The sequence below is a fragment of the Carica papaya genome, chromosome 6 (genome assembly GCF_054855325.1).
Source record: "Carica papaya isolate Zhongbai chromosome 6, ASM5485532v1, whole genome shotgun sequence".
In the NCBI taxonomy this organism is placed as follows: Eukaryota; Viridiplantae; Streptophyta; class Magnoliopsida; order Brassicales; family Caricaceae; genus Carica; species Carica papaya.
Genome location: NC_142314.1, coordinates 14,758,999 through 14,781,126, shown reverse-complemented (window position 1 = coordinate 14,781,126; position 22,128 = coordinate 14,758,999). Strand labels below are relative to the sequence as shown.

Sequence of the window (22,128 nt, the reverse complement as noted above, 5' to 3'; positions counted from 1 at the left end):
ATTTTTTAAGTCTTGTATCATATGATTATCTCTTTCTCTTTATTGAAAAGTTCTAAGACCCACATAAGTTCTTTTCATTTTCACCATTGATTTTCTGTAACATATAAAGAAAATAAAAAACGTATTAATAAGCTAACTTTATATGGTAACTAATTCATATAAAGTAGCTATTATAATAAATTAATCAACTAATAATTTTTTCAAATATGACAAAATTAATTAAGTAATAATTAATGCATTCCAAATGACTATTATAATGAATTAATCAACTAATAATTAATTTATTCATTTATGATAAATTAATTAACTAATAATTAATTTATATAATAAGACCTGTTAAATTGTATAATAGTCACATATCAAATTATCATATTGTACTGATTGGTAAAAGATTTTTAAGTCTTAGTTTCAAATCCTTGAACGCGTAAAATCAATTTTTTTTATTATATTGTCCAATGAATAAAACATGAATTTTTCATTTATTATCTTATAAAAAATATTAATGGATAAAATGGTAAGCATATAGTGTAAGTCAACTAGGGATCAAATCCTTGGTTAAGCAAAATTTTTTCCAGCAATTTTTTTATTAGAAAAAGACAAAACATTCTCGTCTTCAACCTTTGTGCTCTCGGTAAAAGAAAAATATGCATGACAAAAGAAAAATCTTTTTCTCTAAACAAAATCAACTAAATAAATGGATAACTCTATCATTCTTGTCCAAAAGTTATAAATAATATACCAAATTAAAGCTCTTAGTTTCTATTTTTATTTAAGACCAATATTGTACCTATTTGAGCAATAAAATACAAATTATTTTACCACCAAAATAAAAAATAAATTTTACACAAAAATTTAACAAAATACAAATTGTAACAAAATCAAACATGCAATTAACTTGGTTTTTATACCAATGTTAAGAATCTATGGAATTTATATATAATCCATAAACAAACATAATTTTTTAAGATCAATGTGCATAACAACACATACAATTACATTATCAAATAATGAATTGTATGAAAATGTTCACGGCATAAATACCTTTTGTAAACACTCAAATTTTTTTAAAAAAAGATCAATAAAAAAATTCATTCTTCTTTACAAGAATCACATAAGAACTTCAGAGAGAGAGAAATAGTTGTTTTTCTTTTACGTACTTTTGTTTCAACTTGCTGTCAAATTGTTGTAACTAACTGTTTATCTGACTTAAGTGATAACTTCCTGTAATAACTAACCACTTATTGATGGTGCATACAGTGCTCTGGAGGTTAAGCGCAGTGGTTTTCTACACAATCGTATTTCTCGATAAATAGCTTTTTGTTTTATGACATTGTTATTTCTCTTTGTTTCTTTTTAGTGCATAGTTTAAAGATTCGAGATGACATCCACAAAGTATAAAATAGAAAATTTTGATAGTGGAAAGAGTTTCAGTCTAAAATTTTGAATGAGATCATCCTTAATTTTACAAGATTTATAGGGACAATTGAAGAAAGATATCCTGAGGCTATGAGAGAGTCGAATAAGGCAAATGGCATAGTAAAACGCATAAATAGGATGCTTTGTGATAGAGCACAGAGGATGTTGTCTCATTTAGGTTTGAGACATAAATTTTGGGCTGAGGCTATGAACACTGCTAGTTTCTTAGTTAATAGATCTCCATCCACAGCTATTGAGGGTAAAACTCCTTTTGAGTTATATCTGGGTTATTTATTGATTACTCTCAGTTGATAGTATTTGGTTATCCTAATTATGTTCATGTTAAGGATGGTAAGCTTGAGTCGAGGACAAAGAAATGCATATTTCGAAGGTATGCATCTAGAGTGAAAGGTTACAGGTTATGGTGTAATGATCCCAAGTCTCCAAAATTAATTATCAACGAAGATGTGACATTCACTGAATTTGCTTCACTAGGTAGTCAAAAGGGGAAGAGAATAGCAGAATTAGACCATGGTGTCAGAGAATAAGTATAGTTAGAAGTTCAGTCCAATGGTCTAGGAAATGAAGTGCAAGTTTTTAGTAGTGATAGTGCACCTAATCAACAACTAATAGTATTAATACAAATAGGGAGAAAAGACATATTAGACCACCATAGTGGTATGAGAATCTAATTGCATAGGACTTGTCAGTTATAAAGACAATTAATTTGCAGGAACTAGGGAGTTCAGATGCAAATAAGATGATTGATGTTGTGTGTGAAGAACTTAATGGCATATGTCACTTTTTTCGAGGATCAAGTAATAAGTTTAGCCGTAATCTAGACTTGTTTGGAGTATGTGATGCTCAACAGCGCCCCTATGGAGCTTTGTTGGCAAGACGGTGCGATAAAACAGTCAGTTGCTTTAATGATAGAGAAGATTCAAGTCAAGGGGAAGATTTGTTGATGTGGCTTAAATTTTAGGAATATCTCATCTATATTTTAAGGGATATTTGATGTTTATCTTAGTGAGCATATTCGATTACTTTAAAATATAATAAAAGTAATTTTAACAAATTATCTTTAAATATTTTAAACCAAATGAGCCTCCTGCAACAGACCCATTGGTTTGACCAGTAATTGATCCTTGAGGTGCTAGAATCTCGCCCTTGCCAATGTTGGTGATACCATGAATGCTTGATCGCCTTCTGTCTTTGTTTGTCGAGTTCAACCAGAGAAAGTACTTCTGGGCATGGCTTGCAACCTGTGTAGGCGTCCTTGTCACCACAAAGTTCCTTGATATACTTCGCCAGTCTCCTTTCGCACATTTATCCAAACTAAGTAGAAACAGCCTGTTTGTCAAATAAAAAGAAAAAATTAAATTCAACCAAATATGCAATCCAACTCGTCAAACACCTTTCACCTGAAACAAATTATTGCATTTGACAGAATGAAAGAAACAAATAAGAAAACACTTACACATATATATAGAAAAAACAAATGAGAGATTCAATTTTTTATTTGCCAAACCCGTCCTAATCTGCAAAGATTCTCACTCATCTAAGCTTCATTTTCTGCAAACTTCCAGTGAAAATAATTATGGTGGCAAAAGTAGAGCCAAATATTTAAAAAAAAGAATAAAATTACATACTAAAAAGCACGATCATTCAAGAGGATGACAATAGAAGAAATGTCAATTTAACACTTTTAAACCAGTGAATGAGCAAAGAAATATAAAGTTCAGCAAAACAATTTCTTGCAGAATTGGATCGCAGAGTCACATATTTCAATATCAAGAGATATTTACGTAATTGTAAATATTTATGTATTATTTAGTTATTTAGCTTACTAGGAACTAATACGTATAAGCTTACTATTGGTGCGAGTTTACTATTTTATATTAATCAAGATCATATTGAGTTATTTTCTAGTATAAGCTATTCAATTAATTAGCTTATTGTTCTTTAGTAAAATACCTAATTAGAGTTAGTTTCTGCTTTTGATCGCATTTTCCTGCCTCTTTTTAGGGTACTCTAGTTTAGTTATTTAGTAAAATATTCATTTATTTATTCTTTTAAGATCCAAGACCTCTAATTTTAGTTCTTAATATATTTTCTCTAAGTACTGTACTCTAACCCTCTTTGTCCTATATTAATTGATATCCAAATCTAACTTGGACTCATCATGCTATCATAATTTTTGTTCAAAGATTCACGACTTATTGCCGAAACAATACCACAGAACCTAAAGCTCTAAGGCAAAACGATAATTTTGATTCAACATGTAGCAATACACACAAATTAAAGAAGACTACGGCTACAAACATTTGTCAAACACTATCGGGAGATAGGCACCACCACCTCGACCATCAACAGAAGAGGAGAGTGATCAGCCTACTAGCCTAGTGTTGGCTCCTAAATTTGCCAAAAACCACTGCAACTCACTACCTGAAATTGCTTCCTCCTCTGTCTTGTCCAAATCTATCTTTCTCCATAGCATCAACAAACATCAAAACCATATCCAACACTAGGGTCTCTAGACAACTCCCGGCCAAAGGACCACCAACTTGGAAGCTAGTGCACAATTCTCATCAGCCAACCACCGCACATGAGTTTCAATTTTCTAAGGTTTTTTTTTACCTGGTCAAACCAATTTGACTCAATCTGATTTGACTTGTCCAGTTTAGCCACCTCCAAACCGATTCTCAACATTTTTAAATCGATCTTAAGGTTTTGGTCATATTCATTTACTCTTTAAGGTTAATTTGGTCAAAATTTATGTCCTATCCTTATTTTTTAGGCATAGTCGTTTGAACAAGTGAGTTAATATCTATTAATGCATTCAACCTATGTTATTTGATTTAAGATGTATGCTTAAGTCTTTCAATTGAATTAATAGAAGAGAAAATTAATGTAATGCTAGTAGTTCTATAACATCACACAATAAAGGGATTGAATGATAGCTTACTGATATTGGTTACATGCTTAGTAACTTTTATTCAACTACTTAACTTCTTCATCTTTTGAACCAAAATAAGTATTGTCACTCAAAAGTATTAAAATTTATCCAAGTCGATACAAAATGCATTTTATCTATTATTAAGAGTCTTGATTAGTGATCAACTTTTCAAACACACAAATATCAGGTTAATTGAAAAAAAAAATAAGCTAATTGTTTCTAAATTTAAAATATCAAGTGAGTTGGACAAAACAATCAAATGTTAGAGAGATCTTAATCCTTGAAATAAGTGCAAGAAAGACTATATTTGACATTGATGGATCTTGATGTAAAGAATTAATTATGGATATTAAGCATTTCCTGCAATCTATCCAACCTCAATGGAAGGATTTCCTCGATACATAATAGTGATTATGGTCATTCTTTCACATGGAAATGCATACATCTCAGTAGAGTTGCTCTCTCCACTCCTGCATAGTGTTTGAAGAGATAACAAACATGCATCGCCCATTGCTCATAGGTTAGTAGGCTTGTGCCATTAAGATTAAATGATCTTTGATGCAGACCACAAAATCTTTAGACATTCTCCTACAAGATTACAGTGATAAATGACCACAATATCCCAAAACCTATCTTTTTTTATGGAGCAAGATGATGTCACTATTATTGATGATCCAACTTATGAGAGCACGTTGATAAATGAGATAATTAAAAGATCACTATTGACCAATAACTAAAAAGCTCACTATTGACCATCCAACTAATAATAACAAGCTACTAGATAAGAGAACTAAGGAGATTGTGAAATATGCTTTAACTTTTACTGTACATACGGAGACACCTTGTGATGGATTTCTCAATCTAGTCGTAAGCAATGATGATGTTGAGGCCAAGAACAACATTCTCGCTTATTTTAAGGAGGTTCCACTAGAAGATACTACTTCAAAAATTTCTTTGGCTCTTAACATCAATAAGTAGAGTTTAGTTATTCTTCCTTCCATGAATCCTTTTTTAAATAACCTTGTAAGGCCATACTTATCTCCACAAATGATCTCAACCCCAAACTTCCTTGAGATATTGACTTTTTTATCTCGTTCCAAGCTATTAAATGGTACTTTCTCCTTTCCTCATAATTTCCTCATAGGAATCTACACTGAATTGATTTTAGTCTCTTAGCAACACTCGCAAGAATGCAATAAATGGGTAGGTTAGGCAACATGCTTTTGATAAGTGTGAGTCTCCCCTCTTGGAAAAATGTTTCTCTTCAAAGCCGTTAACCTCCTCTCAACCCTCACCACCATATGATCCCTCGTCCTCACCTCTTTCTAATTGGCCACCAATGGTAAACCCAAATACTTAATCGGCAAGTCCACAACATTACAACCCATAACTCTCACCAACCTGTCAACCTCCCTCTCATCGCCCCATCTTACTAACTCGAACTTTGCTAAATTGATATTAAGTCCAAACAGCTTGAAAATCCAACAAAACGTAGGTGAGGTTGAGCATTATCCACTCACCAGATTTATAAAATGGCAAATTATTATCAGTAAAAGATAGACAGGCTACCTCCTCAGTATGATCTCCCCACACTTTAAGACCTCTAAATAATTCCAATTCTCTGACTCTTATCAAAATTTTATTTAATTATTTCATAACAATAATGAAAAGCAACAAAGACAATGGATATCTTGGTTTAAAACCCCTAGAAGTATTGGAAAAAGAAGATGGACCCCCATTAACCATGATAGCAAAAGATGTAGTAATAACGCTTGACTTAATCCATTCACGCCATTGTTCCCCGAATTCCATTCTCCTTAGTAAATAATCAAAAAATACTCGAATTTATAGAATCGTAGACTTTCTCCATATCTAGCTTGTAGAGGGCTTCATCCATCTTCCAATATAACAAATCGTCCACCACCTTATTAGCAATAAGCTTTCTTTTTTTTTTTTGAAATATATCAAACTTTGCATTTTGAATTTGTCTACCTACCATAAAAGCATGTTGGCACTCACTTATCACTTTATACGTCACGTTAGACATTCTTCTACCTAGTACCTTATTAGCAACAAGCTTTCCATCTTTTTTTTTTTTTGTAATATAACAAGTTTTGCCTCTTGAATTTGCCTATCTACCAGAAAATCATGTTGGCACTCCCTTATCACTTTATACATTACCTTAAACATTCTTCTACCTAATACCTTTGCAATGAGCATATAAATATTTTCAACTAAGCTGATTGGTCTAAGATCTATATGCATCCGTGTCTTTTGTCAAATCGATTAATTCAACCATTTTAGTATTAATTGCTAAAGTGGAAGGGGCAAAGGTTTTAGAAGAGGTGATTGGGGGAAGGCAAAATGCATTTGTTGAGGGTAAGCAAATATTAGATGCTGTAATGGTGGCTAATGAAATGGTGAATGAGTTTGTGAGCTATAAAAGAGAAGGGTTCTCATGTAAGTTAGATATGAAAAAAGCTTATGTAAGGTGATTGGACCAACCCAAGGACTCCATACTACTGGGAAATGATATGGTCTGAAATCAAAGTACACGTTTCCTGAAGGATTCTACAAGAAAAAAAATAATATGTTCCAAACATATCCTAGAACAACAGTGATCAAGTTGACAACTAGGAAATTTCTCAACTAGGAAAACCTAGCTTCAAGTTTGAACACTAACATTTAAGCCATCGCACCAATATAGGATGCCTAAGATGGTGAAAAACTATGTAGCAACCACAAAGGCATATCACTTAATTGCATATACTCATAGCTATGTTCCAATTATTTTCTTAATGGAGTAGTTGAATAATATGAAGCAAGTGGAACCCAATGGCTTGATTAATAAGCTAAATAATTTTCCACGACATGCTTGATGTAATCTTCTACTACCATAATCTTGTTTAAGTATACCCCTTTACACATCTAGAAGTTCGTCACGTGCTTAACAAGTCTCTCAAATTAGATATTCCTCCCCTAATTTCTCTACCAAAAAGAACTTGTAATACGGATTTATCTCTCAATTTGCTAGATCCAAAATATCTTTAAAGCAGTCAATCTAAAAATCATTACAAGTAAATAAGTTTATTTTAAAGATAACATGTTAAAAATAGGTATTTTAGAAAATTAACTTTGTATTAAAAAAAAAAATAGAATGCCTCAAATCGCTATTTTAGCAAAGTAGTAAAGCTTCAATATTTTTTATACAAATTGCTTATAAAAAGGTTATCATGTAAAGTAACATTTTCCATGTCTGATGGAATATATTGGGTGCAACATTTTTCATACAAATACTATACGTGATCTTCTTTCAGTTTATTTCTTATCAAGTCAATATAAATTAAAAGAATTTTAGTGAACCACAATGATATAGTATAATTTAAGAAAAAATAAACATTAAGAAAAGTAATTGAACAGTTCCATCAAAAGGACCAAAACAATTGACGTACATTTCATTCTTACACCGAATAAAAGAGAAAGCGAAAAAATAAAAAGAACCAATAAAGTCACAACCCATATTTGTTTCCCACAATAATGAAAACCTTATAGGATTTAAAATATTTCATATAAGATAGTCATAACTGTCAACAAAGAGTATAGAGACAATAATATTTTAGAGAACCTAGATATATATATATATACACATATGAAGCAATATCAAGGAGAAAATAATTAAACTAAACATGAAGAAAATGCCAGAGCATCAAATTCAATAATGTCTTATTCCTTTCTAATGATTGCAATTATTGTCCTTCCATATAAGGACAGGAAAAAGATTATCTTTAATCTCATGCCTGTAATAATTGAGCTCCGTTACTTTTATTTTAATTCCATATTCATTCTCTTCTTGGATGACAGGATTAGTTTTTTAATAAAATAAACAGTAACTCCTATTCATGACTGGAATGTGAGATTGCAAAATACTGAATTAGCAAAGTAAAGTGAAAATCTTTAAAAAAATAATAATAAATAAATAAAACAAAGCACATAAATGACTTCTTTTGGGGTTAAGGTCAATGGCCTTGTTGTGAGGGGTATTGGGCCCACGTAACTTCATTCACTAAGCATCTATAGTGGGGAGACGCACCGGTGCACCTGAGTGAAAAGCTCTTGATATGACTTATCCAGCTTAATCTTACAACTACAACCTCCAATACCTACTGCAAGTGCATTTCAGAATCCAAAAACATTAATGTGAGAGAGACATCTGCATCTGATTTCATTTCTAATATTTAGCTGTATTGCAAGATCTCTCCTACTCATATCTTCACTTTTGAGTTCCCAACACACAACTTAAAGTTTGGCTAGATGGAAACCCTATGAATACTTTGATGCGCAAGACTGTTTTCCAAATTAATTCTAGGAAAAATTACAGTTTTATCCCAAAACCATTTTTCTACTTGCAGTTCAATCTACACATAAAAATTATTAGTTTTTTAAGCTATTATATTTTTTTATTTTTCTCTATTTCTGCTTTAGTTAGGTGTTAAATGCTGTAGGTTCACATCTGAAAGTCCAAATAAAAGCAAATATTCTCCAAAAAATAACTAATTTATGGAAAATCACAAACAATTGAACCATAGTGTACTAAATACTCACAGAAAAAAAAACACACACACGGACACATGGAATGAACTGCATTTAAATCAGATGATAGGGAATTAAACTGTAATTTATTCCTAAACTCCATTAACATTAGAATGGAAAAGTTGAATTTGATTTTTGTGCAAACGTCATAGAGCATTTCCTCAACCAACACGACAATCACTGGAAACATATTCTCAAAAGGAAACAACCAACTTTTCTCCAGAAAAAGAAAAAGATATTAATCATACAATCCAAAAATCCTTAAACTTTATCAGATCTCCTTAGTGAAAAAATAAGAAGAAAAAAAACATCCTTTCACCCAAATGTCATAATAGAGCATTTCCTCAACCAACATGACAATCATGGGAAACATATATGTGTGATATTCTTAAAAGGAGACAAACAACTTTTCTCCAGAAAAAGAAAATGATATTAATCATACAATCCAAAAATCCTTAAATTTTATCAGATCCCCTTTAGTGAAAAATAAGAAAAAAAAAAAAAAAAAAAAACATCCTTTCACCCATAGATTAGCATGTAACCATTTTCCCTGTCAAAAGAACTTGATACTAGAGCATTCTATATTAAATGGCGACAATTTGGGGAACATTAAGAGCATTTTGGTCAAGATCTTGTGTCATTCCCTTCTAAACAGGTGGTGGTATGGGAATAGATAAAAAGACCATGGCATCAAGGTGGACTGGGTTTGAAATATGTTGTAGAGATGAACTAGGCGCTCCAAAGAAAGTGGATTTAGCAATTCATGATAGAAAATAGCATTTTTTGGAAAAGAGTGATAGAGGCGAAATTTGGTACCATAAATGGAGGCTGGTACTCGAGAGAGGTGTCAAGACCACATAAGAAATGGGTGTGAAAACGAATAAGCATGGGAAGGCATAATTTTCAGGGATGCATCAGGTGGAATGTTGGCAATGGGATGAGAACAAGCTTTTGGAAGGAATATTGGCTTGGGTAGGGAGACTCAAAAATAGGTTTTTCCAGATTTTTCCGATAGCATGACACAAAGATATTGTTGTCCATGAATCATTCAGAGGTTGGGGGGTAAAGGAATGATACGTGAAGGTAATAAAAAATGTCAACGACCAGGAAGTTGATAAATATGAAACTCTTCTAAGTTCACTTGCCTCTGCATCCTTGAATGGGGGATATAACCAACCAGTTTGGAGTCTCAACTCTGTAAGGATTTTTACGGTTAGGGTTTTTCTATAATTTCTACCCCAAAAATGACCCCATTGAGACCAAGTTATCTTATCAGCAAATCTGAAAAGTAAATTCCCCTCTGAGAGTCGCCTTCTTTGCTTGGGAGGCTGGATGAGGTTGCATTCTCACTATTGGTAAGCTAATAAGAAGAAGAAAAACTATGTTGAACGGTTGTTTTCTATGTAGGAGGTAGAGGAGACTTCTAATCATATTTTGTTGGGATGTCCAATCACATACAATTTTTGGACTATGGCTTGTGGGTTCCTGGGGATTAGTTGGGTTATGGCTGGTACGATTAGGAATGGGATGTAGGCCTAGAATGGTATTTTGTGGGGAGAAAAAACATGTGGCACTCATCCCCCTTGCTATTTTTTGGGTTATGTAGTAAGAAAGAAACAAGAGGGCTTTTAAAGAGGTGTCGAAGGATATAGATAGGATTAGAAATAGGTAATTCTGGACCTAAATGTTTTAGTTATGGGTCATCATCTATATTCTTTGAAGGATTTCAGGAACCTTATTGACAATTTGATTGACATATAAATATTTTTGTACATAGATTAGCACCCCCTTGGTACTTGTATTTGATGACATATACCATATTTCCAAAAAAAAAACTCCTTCTGAACAGGTGGTACCTCAGGTGCCCTTTTATGATTTTCTTTTTATCCCACAAAAGAGAGAAAAAAAGGATACTCAGTCATTCTCATCAAAACCCCTTCTGTTGTTGAAACTAACAAAAAGATGGAAAGAGGAACAAAGGTACAGCCTTCTTGACCTCCCTAGGAGCATGAATACACAAGCAAGCGCACACCATACACAGCCAAAAGCCCAGGAAAAACTCAAGGTAAACCAACACAGGTAACTCCCCGAGAAAACCAGAAAAAGAAAAAGGATGTGGATGGGGAGTACAATCTATAATGTCAAAAAGATAAATGCTGAGGAATCCATAAAATTTCCAATAAGGATAACATGTTTGATATTCCCCTTTTTCAATGTATGGCGAAATGCAAGGCACATCAATAAGATCTGTTTTTCTAGTACAAGATTCTCAAAAAAAGACTTAAGAGATATCGAACCAAAAATGTGCACAACCACACTCAAGGAGCCATAGAAAACATTTCTTTCCACAAATGTAACATAAGATCACCTTTCTACTTACATTTGTGTTTCATTTAACAACAAAATGATCGATTTGGGAGTTTTTCTTTTATACCTATTTTCCTTTAAATATTTTAGCTTTGGCAAATAAACACAAACTAAAGCATAAATGACAACCTGCCTTCACCTCCATCCCATTTTGAATGGCAAAAGCAAATAGCACAAAGGCCACTTGCAGATTCATGAACCACTTACTTGGGTAACTGGTTCTCTACACAAGTGATGCAGATGTTGGAAGAAATGCACAGCACAACATTAGAAACTTTTGCAGGCATCTAAATAATCTAATATATAAGAAAAACGAATAAATTAATAAATAATAAATTCAACTGTCTTCATCTTCCTTCCAGGCAATCCCCTTGCGGCGTTCCTGATCTGATCTTGATTTACTTCCATGATTAGACTCACTGTAATGCCCCACATGGCTGACTTTCTTATCAGTTCCTTCATCTCTAGCCTGGCTCGTTGAACCTTCAAAAGAATTATAGGCAGGAAGAGGTACAAAACCTGATTCAATCCGGTTAACATCATCCACCAGAAGGTCATAATGATGTTTAATCTCCTCTAGAGTTTTCCCAGGAACATCCCCAGCAATTTTCTCCCACCGATCTGTGGAGTCCTCAGGATAAGTTGCAAGAGCATTCTCAAATGCTTTATCCTGCTCTCTACTCCGTGAGGAGCTACCCCCAGCTTCATCCACAGCATCTATCCTGGTCTCAACCCACTACCCAAGATATCACCACAAAAGAAGAGAAGAGTGAACCGACCAAACTGCTCTAAATCAGGGTAGACAAGAATCTTTACAATCCTAGATTTTTTACCTAATAATCCCAGGAAATTCTCTAACAGTTATCCCCATAGTGGGTAGCAGCAACAGATCGATTGTAGACAAGAAGGCAGATATAATAGCAAAAGAAGAGAAGCAAGAAACCCATTGAAGTGTGTAGAATGTTTATATGTAGGAATGTATATATACATGTATACTTACATTAGGGACAGCTGATATCGTTAGAACAGCTGGGTGCTCTCTCCACTAATTTTTTAATTTTTTGTTAGCATCTTTTAATCATTTTTTGTCTTGGCCAAAGCTTATATATTTGGCACATTTGTACCCATGTAAGATTGAAGAAAATCATAGGATTTTTCCTCGTCACACAAACTTTCTCTCCTTGTTTTCTTCACGTTATCAGAGTGGCAACTCTGATCCAAAATCTTTCATTATCCAACTCAAGCTGAAATGACCATGGATGAGCAAAACTCCTCACACATTGATCATGTCTCGGGTTCCTTCAATCTAATACCTATCAATCATTCTCACATTGACCAAACACTTTCATTTGTCATTGGACACAAACTGTGGGAGTAATTATCTCCAGTGGTCTTCATCCGTTCTCATGTTCATCCGAGGGAAGAGCACGGAAGAATACCTTACGGGAGAAGCTATTCAACCACCAGCGGATGATCTAAGTGCTCGTTCATAGAAGGCCGAAAACAATCTGGTAATGTTTTGGTTAGTCAACTCAATGACAATAGAGATTGGAGAAAAATTTTTGTTGTATGAAACCGCACACGACATCTGGGTGGTCGCACGCGAGTTTTACTCCAGCCAAGACAATACCTTTGTCACCTTTGAAATCGAGACTCAGCTGCACGAATTACGACAGGAGGAGCTCACTGTAACTCAGTACTACAATGCTCTCTCTCGGCACTGGCAGCAACTCGATGTTTTCGAGGAACACCCGCGGAATTGTCCCGAAGACTCGAAACTCTTCAGAACTCACACTGAACGCAAAAAAGTCTTCAAATTTTTTATGGGACTCAACAAAAACTTGGATGAGATTCGTGGTCGCGTTTTGGGTACAAAGCCGCTCTGCCAAATCTCATAGAAGCTTTCTTTGAAGTCCATCGAGAATAGAATAGAAAAAAGATCATGCTGGGTGATTTTTACTCTGGCACGAACCCGACGGACACAACTTCTACCCTTACTACTTAGAGGAAGCCGCTGCTCAGTGAACCTCAGCCTAGTGCCCTAAATTACGAGCACGCCTCTGCTTTCGTCGGGCGTACTTCTGAAGCTGGAGGAAAGAAAGGGAGACTCTGGTATGATTATTGCAAAAAATCGGATCATATTAGAAATAAATGTTGGAAATTACACAGCAAACCAGCAGATAGGAAAAATTACAAAAATGACACTCAGAGCAACATAGTAATTTCAGAAGAATTATCCCCTGCAACCAGTACTACCGAGAGCTCTCCCTTCAATCCAGCCTAATTAGAGGTCCTCAAGCAAATGTTTTCTCATAAGAGTATTCTCGGTAATGCTTCCGTTGCTCAAAGAGGTAATTGCTTACTCAGTTTATCTGCTTACTCTGTGAAAAGTAAATGTGGATTATTGATTCAGGAGCATCTGATCATATAACCGAAGACATTACACTCCTTCATCGGTACAGTGAATGTAAGAAAATCTCATCCAACAAAATTGTTGATGGAACAAGTTCTAGAGTTGCAGTAGTTGGCTCAATCACTATATCACCAAATTTGATATTACAGTCCATTCTTTATGTGTTTAATCTAGACTGGAATCTACTATCTGTAAGCGAATTATGTAATGACTTAAACTGTGTTATTAAATTTGACAGTGATTCTTGTGTTTTTCAGGACTTGACCACGGGGATGATGATTGGTAGTGCTAAGGACTCAGAACTTTATCTTCTACCAGTCAAAATCTCACCTCCTAATAGACAAACTTCAAGTGCAGTTTGTGTTAATTCAGTATCTGTATAATGTTCTAATATTGACGAATATATTATGTTATGGCATTATAGATTATGACATCCAAATTATATGTACTTAAAACAACTATTTCTTGCTTTATTCATAAATAAAAATTCAAATTTATTTCAATATGAAATATGTCAATTCTCTAAATATAGTCGCAATTCATATCCCAATATTGCTTACAAACCTTCAAAACCCTTTGCATTGATTCATAATGATGTTTGGAGATCGGCATGGGTAAAAAATATTATTGCGCACAAAATGGTTTGTCTCCTTTATTGACGATCACACTACAATAACTTGGGTTTATCTAATGAAAGAAAAATCTGAAGTTGGTGAAATCTTTCAAAAATTCAACACTATAATTCAAACTAATTTCAAACAAAAATACAAATGTTGAAAACAGATAATGCATGTGAATATCTTACATCCAACCTAAGCAAATTCCTTTCTTGCCAAGATATTGTCCATCAACGTTCTTGTCCCTACACCCCTCAACAAAATGGTGTGACCGAAAGGAAAAATAGGCACATCTTTAAAGTATCTCACTCACTCATGTTTACCACAAATGTCCCTAAATACTTTTGGGGAGAGGCTATCCTCACAGCCATATACATGATCAACAGAATGTCCTCCTATATCCTTAAGTTTAAAACACCCTATGATTCACTACTTCAAGCCTTCGCAACATCGCACATCTTTCACACAATTTTGTTTAAAGTCTTTGGTTGTTCTGCCTATGTTCACATTCACAGTCACCTCAGAGGAAAACTTGATCCTAGAGCTCTCAAATGTGTTTTTGTCGGGTATTCCAATTCTTAAAAAGGTTATAAATATTTTTATTCACTAAACCACCGGTTCTATAACACTATGGATGTTACCTTCTTTGAGAACCAACTCTTTTATCTCACTCTTGATATTCAGGGGGAGACATCTAAAACTCAGGAATATCAATTGTGGGATGTGAATATTCCCCCTCTACAAACTCCATTGACAACTTCAGAAAAAGATCATGTCCCTAAAATCACCAAAGAACTTGAACCTATCACAGAGACTGATAACACATTACCTGCAGTTAGTGACAAGTTTGATGGCATCTCTCCTGAACCAAGAATAGTTCATGAAGCTCTCAAGATTCCTGAATGGAATGTTGCTATCCAAGAAGAAATTTCAACCCTTAAAAAAAATGGGACATGGGAATTATCTGATCTACTTTCAGAGAAGGCTCCTATTAGATGCAAATGGATTTTCACCACCAAGTACAATCCTGATAGTAGTGTAAGCCGCTACAAAGCTCGACTTGTTGCTAAAGGGTTTACCCAATCATATGGCATCGACTATCAAGAGATATTTGTTCCTGTTACCAATCACAACAAAAGTCGGGTAGTATTTTCTTTAGCATCTAATATTCATTGGCCTCTCTATCAACTTGATGTAAAAAAATGTTTTCTTTAATGGTGATCTAGAGAAAGAAGTGTACATGGAAATCCCACCCAGACTCAAAATGAATCCTCAAAAAAGTATACAAATTAAAGAAGACACTGTATGGCCTCAAACAGTCTCCAAAGGCTTGGTTTGACAGATTCACCAGGGTAGTAAAACATATGGGATATCAACAGATAGAAGATCCAATATGGATCTGGTGGATCTTCTATCTGTTGCACAATATGGATCTATGACATCTAGTTACTGCTCTTATGTTTGGGGTAATTTAGTCACTTGGCATAATAAGAAGCAATCTGTTGTATCAAGAAACAACGCTAAACCTGAATTACAATCACTTGCACATGGAATATGTGAGGGAGTATGGCTTGAAAAGATTTAATTAGAATTAAGATTTTCTACTCCTATTGCAATGAAGATTTGGTGCGACAATCAATCAACTATTAACATGATCAAGAACCTTGTGTACCATGACAAAACTAAACATGTTGAGATTGATCGTCACTTCATCAGAGAAAAAATTGAAAGTCCGGATGTGTCACTCCTATACATCCCAACTAGTCAACAAACAGCTGACATACTCACCAAAGCACTACCAAAAAAGGAGTTCAATAATCTTGTATCCAATATATGGTTACTTAACATCTATGTAATCTAAATTAAGGGGAGTGTTGAATGTTCATATGTTAGAATGTATATATACATGTATACTTACATTAGGGACAGCTGGTATTGTTAGAACAGGTGGGTGCTCTCTCTACTAATTTTTTAGTTTTTTGTTAACATCTTTTAATGTCTTGGCCAAATGCCTATATATTTGGCACATTTGTACCCATGTAAGATTGAAGAAAATTAGAGGGTTTTTCCTCATCACACAAACTTTCTCTCCTTCGTTTTCTTCAAAGTGTGTGAAGAATTCATTGGTGATTTGCTCCGCAGTTCAAAAACCGGACTCTTGTGAATTGCTTACCTATTGATGGATGAAAAGGCGAGAAGTACAGCTAGGCCATGAGAAATATCTGAAAACCATAAAATCAAAGATGTAATAAATGACAGTCTTAAAGGCTACAAAAAGTAAAAGAATTAATGCAAGGACGAATCTACATCACAGTATTTAGGGTTTTAAAATGTTGGGATATGAAAAGACACGGAAGAAACTGTACAAATAAGAAAACCCCAGAAGGCAACCATGGATAGAGAGAGCATTCAAATCTCCATTTCTAATTCCAACAAAAACCTAGTTAACCCCATGCCCTACTTGATAATAAATATTCTAATAGCACAGACCCACATAAATTTTCCCACTATAACCATGATAGTTTCAAATTTGATTTTTACAGCCCTGTTTTCTTCTGTCAGTTACGAAGAAAATAGAATCACTAGAAATCAAAAAACTTTCTCAATTGCCAATGGGAACTCTAAGCCAACAAAATAAAGATTGCTGAGCAATGCGCCTATGGCTATAGTGAGCGTTAGAAGATGAAATCAAAACTTTCAAGGTTATCCAAAAGACATGAGCATGAACAGAAAAAGAAAATGGGAACCTTTTTGCCAAAAATTCTTTATATATTCACTGACATATCTTCACAAACTAGCTCATTAATGGTATCACCGCAAGTATACCTAGAAAACTTGAGGACGAATTAGAAAGTGTATCCTACTGAGGCTATTTTGGAGCAACAAACAACAATAATCTACCCTATAAGCTATTCAAGTCCCAATAAGCTGATAAGGAAACTGACACTATAGTGGGAAAACATTTGTCATTCATATATTATCCTTAAATTCTAGTCGGCTTCAAAGAACTTACATGTCGTTCTTTTTTAACAGAACAACCCCAACTCCAAGACCTCCATTTACGGTTTCTGCCATTACCAACTGCAAATCACAGCCCATTCCTCGACCAAACAGCACCTATGAGACCACCCACAAACTCATCATTCCATTTCGCATGTTCAAGAAACGAGAATATCCGAGCCTAGTTTTCTCCAAACACTGGATAATACTTGGATTGTTTTCTTTCTTAAAACCACAACTAGGTTACTAAGGGTTCTTTTTTTTCTTACAAGAAGATACTAATATTCATAACCAATCTATTTACAAGTGATCATGCTTCGAATAAACCAAACCAATTTCCAAAATATTCAAGGTAGATTGAAAAGCTTACTTATGAAAAAGAAAATAACCTAGTTACCTTCTTGACTCCACCGGGGACATGGAGACCCATTAGAAGAGGATCATCAGCATTGAAGACTGCAATATCCCCAGGCATTGCTTCCCATCTTCGCCAACTCCAAAGTTTTCTAAATGTGAAGCACCAACATTCAAAATAACCCTTATGTTGGGCCAACCCATCTTTGCCAACTCCAAAATCTCTCCCTTTCCACTCATTTCCATCTCCAAGACTGCAACCCTTGTTCTCCTAGGAAGCCCGACCAATGACAAAGCAACCCCAATTCCATCGTTCCAATTTCCATGACTTTGATAAACCTCCCCTAAACCCTCAAGACACAGTGCAATCATAACTTTTGTAGTAGTTTTCCCCGTACTCCTGGTAAGCCCTATCTGTGCACCAAGAAACTTCTCCCTTGCATAATTTGCCATATTGATCAAAGAAACCAGAGTGTCACCATCAATCTGAACAAAACCCTTGTCCCAATTCTTGCAAACTCGATTTCAAATCACTCCGGCACATCCTCTTTGGGGCAATTCAGGGGTTATGAACTGGTGGGCGACGAAGAACCATTGGTTTGATTCTAGAATTCTGGTGTCCGTACAAACGGAACCAGAAGGTCCCCATCTCAATATTCTGCCTTGGACAACCTCTGCAATCTCGGTAGCAGGCCACGTGAAGGAATTCTTGATGGAACATGATGGGTAATTGCGGAAACCAGATTTATGGGGCTTAAGGAGGCTTTTGGGGTTGAACAATGGCAAAAGCTTGGATGTGTGTTTAGTGAAAGAAAATGTATGGATTGTTGTAGCCATGGCTCAGGCTGAGTGTGTGTTACTGAAACCAGAGACTTCTGGACCATAAGAATAGGTAGTAGAGACTTCAGATCTTCACCTGAACATATTTCTCTCGTTCAGTTGCAGGAAATATGTCCAGGAGAAGTCTTGAATTATTTTCATATGTCTACCAATTTGTAAGGGCCTCGGAAATTTAAAATGGAATATATGTATTAAAAATATCAAATGCGGAAGCGAAGTCAAAATTTCGATTAACATCCCTTACACTAAAACAAAAAACGTGCTAAAAATATAAAAGATCAAACTAACTAAAAGAGAAACTCGAAAGTAAAAGTTATGAATATGACTATGGAGTCTTTAGGCATCCCCTTCGTCGTCTTCCTGCGGAACGGGCTCGGGAACAATGTCTTCCTGATCTGAAATGATTAAATAAGGAATGAGCTACACTAACTCAGTAAAGACATCACGATATCTCACCGTCACGGAGGTAAAGGTGGGTAGAAAACACAAAAAGACCAATGGAGCATGATTTACAACAAATCCTTTTATTAATAATAAAACATTTACCATCCACTTACCTCGTTGAAATTCATAAAACAATATACGAAAGCAATAACATTATCATCATCATAAAATCATATAAACTGTATAACATAATACTTATCACGCCTTTTGTAATTCAATCATTACACAACAAATTTTTCCTCATTTACCAGCCTACTAGTATCCATGGGGATCCATAGGGGTCCCGCTACCCGTTAACCCTTAACACTTGTAATCAGATTCCAGGGTCGTCCCCATACCCCGTCCGGTATGGGCGCCAAAACTATAAACCTCAATACCCCATCCGGTATGGGCGCCAAAACACATAAGGTCTCCATACCCCGTCCGGTATGAGAGACCACAATCCCAGTAGGGTTCCCTACGGACCCGGTCCGTCCACCATCTCCCAGGATATCTAGTCAGGCTGACCACATTATACAATTATCAATCTACATAATCTTTTATTCTCTTTTTCCTCAGTCAACATCATCAATTCACATACAAACAAGCAAAACAGTAATTTATGCCAAACAAGACAACATACAGCATCGGTTTCTCAGTCATTCAACCCATGATCCATAAAACAGTAAAATATGCACACAAAACTATGAAATGAAAACATTAAACCTCATACTGCATTTAAAACTGTAAAATAGGCCAAATAACAGTTAACCGACAAACACACTAGACTCGGGCTCCATTAGCGACCTTAAGCAATTTCATACATTCGTTGATTCAAGAAATACTGTTTTATCATTATTGAACTTTAATACCGTGATAGGAAATAGGGTAAGGGGTCCTTACTCATTTCGGGGTCCGAACACGGCTTCACAGTGCGCTTACAGGCTATCCCTAATTTTTCCTGAATTTTTCCTGAATTTTTCCCAGGGAACTGAAACGCACTACTGGTACCTGCACGTGTTCCAAAAAAATCCCAAATTAGGCCCAGGGCCCCTTTTTGGCCAATATCGCAATTCCAGCACGGCGGCTCCGCCATGCTCTGGCGACGGCGATTCGCCTCGGGTTGGCCGTTTCTGGCCGAATTCGGCCACACTTGCATCGGTCCCTGCGATAAAACAACCCTAGGGCCCTCGGGAGGCCAAAAAAATTATGGAAAACCGAAGCTTACCGACGGCGGTGCTCTCGGGTGCGGCGGCTCTCCGGTGAGGTTCATGTTTTGGTGATTCGGCTCCAATCAACCTGTAGAGAAAAGAATGGTGATCACGGTGATATAAAAATTGCATCAAACGGAGGCCGGGAAGGGCCTCATCGGAGGCAAAAACCGAGGAGGGGCGCGGCGGCGCCGCTGGGTTTCGGCCGTGTTTTCTGGCCGTTTGGCCGGGATTTTGGCTCCGATTTGGCCACAGGGGAAATCAATGTGGAAAAACGAGTCGGGGGTATGAAATTTACCTCGATCAGCGGTCAAAAATCTCCCCGGTGCGGCGGCGGGTGGCGGCGGCCGGCTTCTCCGGCGTCTGGTTCGTCTTCTCCGGCGAGGGCAGGCGGCTAGGGTTTTTGTGGTCAGGTGTGGGGGTTCTATTTATACCCTTTTGCCTTTTTATCTCAGCCGTCCATTTTGATTTAATCTGGGCCGTCTGTTTTTTATTGAATCTGGGCCGTCCGTGCGATTACATCTGGGCCGTCCGTGCGCACGCTTGATCTGGGCCGTCCGATCGCGCGTACGCGGATCGCCAACGTGGCCCGTCCCTGGGTCGACATGGTCTTGCCACGTGGCAGGTCCTGGTTGGCCAGGACTGCTGACGTGGCTGCTGACGTGACACTCTTTTTTTTAATAAATTTAATAAAAATAATTAATAAAAAAATTACAAAAATACCCATGTTTGGGCGTTACACAATTAGTCTCTAAAATTTGACTGTTATTATAATTTTTTTCTTAATATTTTTTTATTATAATTTGATTAATAATAATTTTTATTTATTTAAAATATTAAATTATTTTTTACTTTTTAATAAAAAAAATTAAAACAATTCATTATATTTACATATTTTAAAAGTAACTTTAAAAAAAAGTTTTAACTAACTATTAAAATTAGTTAATTAATTTATTTTTAATAATTTATTAATTTAATTAATTAATTAAGGACATCTTTTAAATCGTATTTTAAAGCACTCAAATATTATTTGAGTATTTTAATTTTTTTCGCTAAATAACAAAAAAAAAATAAACATGAAAATAAAAGAAAAAAATTATGAGCCAAAGGTAATAAAAAAAATATTAAAAACTAGTTTAGTTATTTGTCTAATAAATTAATTAATAAATCAAATTAGAAAAGAATTTAAATATAATTCTAAATTGTTAAAAATTTTAAAAATAACTTTTATTATTTAAATAATTATGTTATTTAATTTTTTATATAATGTAAATTTTTAATATTTCAATATTTTTTATTAATTTTATAAAATAATTAATTAAATATAATAGTATATATTATTATAACAACATTGTTTACAGTTAATTTTATTAAATATTACGACAGCAACAATTTCTAAGCTTCGGTCTCTCTCTCTCTCTCTCTAATATTTTTATTTGGTTCAACCCTCTTATTCACTTATAAGTTAATTCACTTTCTACAATGTGTTGGATTGTAGCCACCAAGTCCCACAAAGCTAAATCTGCCTGTATGGAAATTTTGACTTTTTTTTCCTTCAATTTTGGCTGGTATTGACAAAGGAGAATAGTTAATCTTAGTGATTATAATGAATTGGAGCTTTCTTTATTTTGTTTGAATTATTTGTTATATTCCGATGAATTTTACAATTTTTTCCTAACAAGATCTAACACCGACATACTCTGTAGACAGCTTATGATTTCAATTCAGGACAGAAAAAATCACCCGGGCAGCAGCGGTAAGCTTATAATTCCACACCCATTTCGGGTATGAAATAAATACAAGTAAATGGTCGAACGTGCATAACAATGAGCACTCCGCACTCTATATCATCCCTAATCGAGGGTTAGGGTCTATTGAAGATCCCAGAGAATAAGAAATTGAAAAGCAAACAAGAGATTTACATGGCTAAGAGAATTAATC

The 22,128-nt window shown here is 35.0% G+C and overlaps 1 pseudogene; it reads right to left on the bottom strand.

The window, feature by feature from the left end:
* Positions 1–2,483: 2,483 nt before the first annotated feature.
* On the bottom strand, positions 2,484–12,942 carry LOC110808620 (transcription factor SRM1 pseudogene; annotated as a pseudogene).
* Between the last annotated feature and the right edge of the window lie 9,186 nt (positions 12,943–22,128).